This window comes from Octopus sinensis, linkage group LG9, assembly GCF_006345805.1.
Source record: "Octopus sinensis linkage group LG9, ASM634580v1, whole genome shotgun sequence".
In the NCBI taxonomy this organism is placed as follows: domain Eukaryota; kingdom Metazoa; phylum Mollusca; class Cephalopoda; order Octopoda; family Octopodidae; genus Octopus; species Octopus sinensis.
In genome coordinates, this window is record NC_043005.1 from 755,188 (window position 1) to 762,274 (window position 7,087).

The window sequence follows — 7,087 nt, forward strand, 5'->3', positions numbered from 1 at the left end:
TTTCACTAATTACAACCTGGAACCACCTGAAAATGATATTAATAATTGTAATAATAATGAAGCTCTGTAATTTTGTATGTTGAGGAAGCAGGGGAACATGAAATTGCCTAAAATTCTCTAGAACCAGGTGGAATGGAAAATAAAGCCAAATATAGCAAGATTTCAAGTCACAACAATGCAGTCATTGAAACAAGAACAATTATTATTATTATTATTATTGTAATTATTATTATTATTATTATTATTATTGTTATTATTATTATTATTATTATTATTATTATTATCATTATTGTTATTATTATTATTGTTATTATTACTGCATGTTCGTTATTATTCAGGCAAACAAATATCTACATTAAATCGGCAAGGGAACAAGGAGAGCTAAAGTATGGAAGACTTTAAGTGACATTTCTATAATTTGGCTAAATAGAAAAAAAAAAATAATAATAATAAATAAAAGTCTGAGTGTGGACATTGTAAATATAAGAAGTATTGGTTGGAATGTTGAAGAATACCCAGTTTCAAAACACATATATAAAGTGGGGTAAATAGTTAAGAGAATTGATCCCAGTGTATTACTGGTACTTATTTTATCAACTTTGGCAGGAAGAAAAGCAAAGAGTAACTCAGTGCTATTCGAATTGAGAAAAATGGTGCCAAAATTTGAAGAATCTAAAACATCCATTTGTAATTCCCTTGTTTGGACCAATTTGAGTTAATCCAATCTGAGTCTTTTTATTGTACACACTTATTAATACAATAACGCAATCATGATAAAATATCTTGTTACACATTATTATTTAGTGAATTTAACATCCATGGACTCGTTTTGATGCTCAGAATTGCTGAAGCATGGAATAGACTACCTGCATCAGTTGTTAACTGTCCGGACACAACATCCTTCAAAGCTTCCGTGCTTCCTGAAATTCACCAAAACTACATCTGAGGTTCTTGTTTTGTGACTGACTCCCTCTTCCTGTCTCTGTACATTATTCGATGTGCATTGCACCTTTTCCCTACCTTTTCTGATGAGATGCATTATATTCTCCCTGAAACATACAAATCAGTTGCACTTTTTGTCTATATAATAGAGTCAGATATATCTTATTATACACTTACCAATATATAGTCATTGTCATCATCATCGTCAATTAATGCCCGTTTTCCCTACTGGCAGAGGATGGACAGTTTGACTGAGGTCTGGAGAGCCAGAAGGCTGCACCAGTTTGATCTGGCAGTGTTTCTACAGTTGGATGCCCTTCCTAATGCCAACCACTCTGAGAGTGTAGTGGGTGCTTTTTACATGCCACTGGTACAGGAGCCAGTCAGGCGTCACTGGCATTGTTCATGATTGGTTGGTGCTTTTTACGTGCCACTGGCATCAGAGCCAGTAAGGCAAGCCAGGCAACAACAACATTCAGAGATGCTTTTTATGTGCCACCAGCACAGAGGCCAATATAGATTCTATTATGCACTCTTCATTCAGTGAATTTAATGTCCAAGGGCTCAACAAATGCTAACATCTTTTACCATTTTTTAATACAAATTTAAACAGCATCCCTCGTTTCTCTCTAGATTAGAAGTCGTCCTATTTTCATCTTGAATCTCTGCTTTACTTGAAATATTGCTAGTCATCCATTTGTTGTAACAGTTGTTATCACATTTATACCATTTTTAGCAACAGGAATTCCTCAGGGACTTTCAACCCCTGCGCTTTTACTGTTGCCAACATTTAACCCTCATTCTTTCATGTCTTTACATCACTACATGCTATGTCTTTAGTCTTTGCTACATCAATCTTCAACAGTATGTATGATTATTCATTATTCATTGAAAGGCAAACACATACAGAATGAATGAACTGTTACATATTACAAGTAACTAGTGCAGTGCTTCTCAAACTGGGAGCTGCCAACCCTCAGGGATTTTATACCAGTGCTGGGGATACAGGGAGCAATGAGGTGGAAGGCAGAAGTACAAATATCTGTATAGATGCAGTTTACTTATATTCATGTAGATTTTTAGTTTCATTATTTGTGTCAATCATCCAGTAATGATGTTTAATGGCCAAAATGCTCTTTTTCACATTCCATACAATAGCAATGGAATATCTATAAGTAAAACTGGTGGGGCTTTATTTTAAAGGTGATCAGCCTGTTGGTGTGTGGCTTCATGGTTTGGGATATTCAGCTCATGATCTTAAGGTAAGGAGTTTCATTCTAAGCAGTGGGATGTCTTCTTGAACAAGACCCTTCATTTCCCATTGCTGCATTTCATGCAGTTGAGAAAAATGAATTGTCATCCAAAGGGCCCAGCCATGTCACATCTAGAGTGTCATGCAGAATCTCCCTGGGAATTACATTAAGGGTACACATCTCTGTGGAATACTCAGCCACTAACATGTTATGCTCACAAGCAGGCTGATCAGTTGATCAGATCCTCTGGAACAGTTGTCATTGTAGAGAGCCAGGCCAGGCTGTCTACAGCAGTTTTTAGGGGTGTATTTAATTTTGTTGGAGCTTAACAAGGGAAGTGAGGACATTGAAAAAATGTCGGTAAAAGACAGAGAGGGTTATAGTAAAGAACATTTGAGAAGCACTGGTTCAATCTGTAACCACACCAGAATATGTGACATTAACAAATAAAACAAGACTTGGTTAAATTTTAATTTTAACTGATTTGATAAGAATCTTCTTATTTTTAAATAAAATATCTGAGATGAGTTCTTTGTTGGAATTTGCACAATTCTATTAAAATACACATATTATATTATATTATATTATATTATATTATATTAAAATAGTTTTCCATAATTTCAACTTGAAGTTAGTCCTAAAATATTATTTGTAAATATTCAAATTTTTAATATGATCAAATATGAACATCAGTCTTGAAATGTTTGACTTGACATAAATAAAATGGAATCTGTTAGTCTACCACACCATCACATTGAAGAATTAAAAATACTAAGAAAATACTCCTGAAGATGTTTATAATAAGCTATTGGTAGGTTCTCAAGAAATTGTCTTATCTTAGCACTTCATGTTTAGATTCTATTTGAGACAAATGAGAATAAATATTTAAAAAATACTGAATATAAAAAAAAACCCAAATACACAGAAATGTGGAAAATATTTTTTAAATCCTTGATTTTATAATGTCTGAATGTAAATGTGGTTGGCTATAGTGACCCTTTTTAAATACACCTCCAGTAAAAGACATCAGCTGACCCAAAAATGACACCAGACATAAATTGAATCATTTTATCCAGGGACACTTAAAAAAAAAAAAGTGAAATTTTTAATATTCAACAACATCCAACAAACAATACTACCAAAATAAAAACAAAAGTTTAGATTAAATCTAAGCAATGATGGGTAAAAAACTCCCATGGGGCAATGAGTTGGGCTGGAATAATAAAGAATTCCATAATTTTATTTACAAAATATTTGCAAAGATTAGAATTATGGTATAAATTCCTGTCTTAAGTCGAACTTCCATCCTTCACCTTTGTTGTTCCCTTCTCGAAGACTAAACATTAATTTCTGTACAAGCAGCGCTGGTGTTTGCGAATTTGCGTCTCCTCAACGTCTCTTCCAAAGCTTTCAGCCTGCTTAAACACCGGGCTTAACATTCATTGGTTTATTTATTTATATTTATATATTTTTTACTTATATTTATACATTGTTTTTTTTTACTTTATATATTAGTAATAAATAATAACTAGAGATTAAATATACACACCAACAAAGATTCTATAGAAAATATCCATTCTACATACATGTATACATCTAAGTAAATATACACACCATCGTTATACATTCACACTTTCTCATAAATACCTGGGGACTCGTTAAAATTCTTTCCATATCCAATTTTTAAATAGCATTGTTTGTTTAGTTTTGTTCCTTTCTTTTTGTGTTTTTTTCTTTTAATCAAAAGTGGAACTGACTTATGATTCTGTTTGCGTTGTATTAATTGTATTATGTTAATGATGATGAAGATGATGATGATGATGTCAGTTGAAAACTAATATTATACAACACCAGGCAGGATCAATGGACAACCAGTTCATTTTTTGACAAAATACAAATGACTTTTAAGAATTGAAAATGAAGAAATTTAACTAAAAAAAAAAAGACTCTGGGAAGGGATTGAAACATTCACACAAAATAGAGATGGAATATTTAGGAGAAATAATGAAATTTTGAAGTAGAATTTAAAAACCACATAAAAACAACAGCAAATTAGAAAGAGAAAATTATTAAAAATACATCAGAGCCAAGTTTTTCATATTGTATGCTTCTAACAAGACTGAGCTCTTGTGTGTGTGTATGTGTGTATGTCTATACACACACATACAAAGAGGAAGAGAGGGAATGAGACAAAGTTGGAGAAAGAGAGAGAATACACATGCAACTCAAATGTTGTCTACACCTTCTTATTTATGTTTGAGAATTTAAAAAGTGAAGTTGTGACATCTATGCCTTTCTTGTTGCTGGAGCATTAATAAAAAAAAAAGCTAAAATGAATAGCATTCTGGTAGGAATTGAAACTACAGCCACTGATTCATCTTGTCAGAAGCATACTTATTTTATATCAACATAAATAACTATTTCTGTACTGAATATTAAAATTAGCAGAAAAAAATTAAGATGAAAATGTTAAAATTTAAAGAAATTAATAAATTTGTAAAGAAAAGTTGTTATTAATTAAGTTGGAACATAAAAATACACATTCCCTATATTTTTTAGGAATAGAAAACCCTTTAGCCACGTCAGGTCCAAATATTCTGTCCATTCTACATTCAAATCAACCGGATCTGACCTCTCACACCTATCCAACAAAGTCATTCTAAAAATAAACAATCACGTCATTGAAATCCTGAGGCTCTAAGACAATGTGAGTCATAAGCATCACATCTGAGAGAGTAAACTGATTGCTAAAGGGTTCAGTAAATATAGGGAGTCAAAATATCAAAACAAATGTCTTTGTCAACTTTTTTGTGCCTTTAAGAAACATAAAAAAGAATTCTAGAAAAAGTTGCAATGGGCAAATTGCTTGTTTTTCTCTCTTCTCTTTGATTATACAAATAATATGAGTTAATAAATGGAAGGTGGTGAATAATGGTGACTGCCAGAATCATAAAAGTGTTGGGGAAAATGCCTTGTGGTGTTTCTTTCAGCTCTGTACATTCCGGGTTCAAATGATCCCATTGTTCATGAATGTTAAACGAATAATGGTAAAACATCCTTTTTTGACCAGAAAATAAGAAAAAGACATATACAATGGTACATTATCTCCTTGTTAATATATATATACATATATAAACACACACACAGGTGACAATGCATTGAAATGAAAATTGATAAGTGCATATCTATACATAAACACACACACAAACATATATGTTATGCACATATACATTATACATAAATATATGTGTGTGCGTATGTATGTATATTGAACATTTCTTGTGTGTATATGCCATACATATATAAACTACACAAGTACGGAACCCTATTTGGTTTACATGTCAATATTGTAAAACAGTTTCATAAAAATGATTGAAGGGAAATAACTCAAGTGGGCCACTATTAGAGATTTAGAATACTCAGGTGTTGACGTATAGAATGGCTGTTGCAAACAAGTTTTAAAATATTTTACCTCTTAGTTGGAGAAGAAAAACAAAAATCTAATGATAATAATTATTAGTGATTCTCGGTGAAATGGGGAGATCATTTCAGGAAATTATGAATTAATTTCATAGAAAATTGAACTTTCTTGGTGAGGGGTAAAATTCCAATCATTGTCAGCAAACAAAGGGTCAGCTTTGGTCTTTGTAAGGCTTTGTCAGTAAACTGTAATCTTCTCAAGCAACATAACTGAATTTTATTTAACATTAACAACAAATAAATAAATTAAATTGAAATCTTTTGTTTAGAGTAGAGAGTAATAAAGTTATTTAGTAACAGGAACACAAATATGTATATGTATATATATATACAAATGTATATATATATACAAATGTATATATATATATACAAATGTATATATATATATACAAATGTATATATATATATTTGTTTTTATGTTCATTTGTAAAAAAAAAAACAATTTTAAATTAATCTGATGGATTACTCTGTACTTTTGTAGAGTACAAATTTAGCATTTTTAAACAAAAAATATTCTTTTCTACTCTAGGCACAAGGCCCGAAATTTTGGGGGAGGGGACCAGTCAATTAGATCAACCCCAGTACACAACTGGTATTTAATTTATCGACCCCGAAAGGATAAAAGGCAAAGTCAACCTTGGTGGAATTTGAACTCAGAACGTAAAGACAGACAAAATACCGCAAAGCATTTCACCCAGCATGTTAACGTTTCTGCCAGCTCACTGCCTTTTGAAACAAAAATATTATAGACAGTGACCTCGAAGTTTTGGCCAATTGCGCCATTACTTGATGGCTCAGTTGGCTGAAACACCAAAGTCACTGTCAATAATACTCTTTTATAAGAACAATATATTTATATATATATATATTGTGTGTGTGTGTTATTTCATATACAGGGCCAGACAAAAGCCAACTACTGCCCCAACCACAGCCCAATAATGGTAAGCACCACCCTCAATTCTTCTAATGTCTGTTTGTCGTAATAAAAAGCTAAAGTGATTTCATCCAGGTCATTAAATATAATCCTAATTTTTTGTTATAATTCTATTTATTTAACACTAACGAATGACATAAACAAATTATGTTCTGGTAATTAGGAAAAAAAAACTTTTTTCTTTTACTAAAATGTAGTTTTTTAAAGTTATAAGAGAAGAATACAAATAACCAATTATTGGAAGAAATTCTATAGAAATTCATCAATCTTCTAATAAAGAAATATTGTTATTTCCAAGAACAAAAACCTCTTTTATTCCACTGGTCTTTCCTATTAAAGAAGTTACTTTCTAATCTTGTTTTAAAAAGTTTATCTCTACAGATTTTCGATAGAATTCAGAGCCAGAACTGAAAGTTACAACGTTTCATATACGAATACATCTATGTAAACAATGTGGTCAAAGATAGGAAAATAGGTG

The 7,087-nt window shown here is 31.6% G+C and overlaps 1 long non-coding RNA gene across 1 annotated transcript; it reads right to left on the reverse strand.

The window, feature by feature from the left end:
- Positions 1-735: 735 nt before the first annotated feature.
- LOC118764749 lies at positions 736-5,324 on the reverse strand. The gene is made up of 2 exons (XR_005000545.1): positions 3,249-5,324; positions 736-2,198 (listed from the first exon to the last, which is right to left on the reverse strand). It is a non-coding gene; the product is annotated as an uncharacterized LOC118764749 (long non-coding RNA).
- Between the last annotated feature and the right edge of the window lie 1,763 nt (positions 5,325-7,087).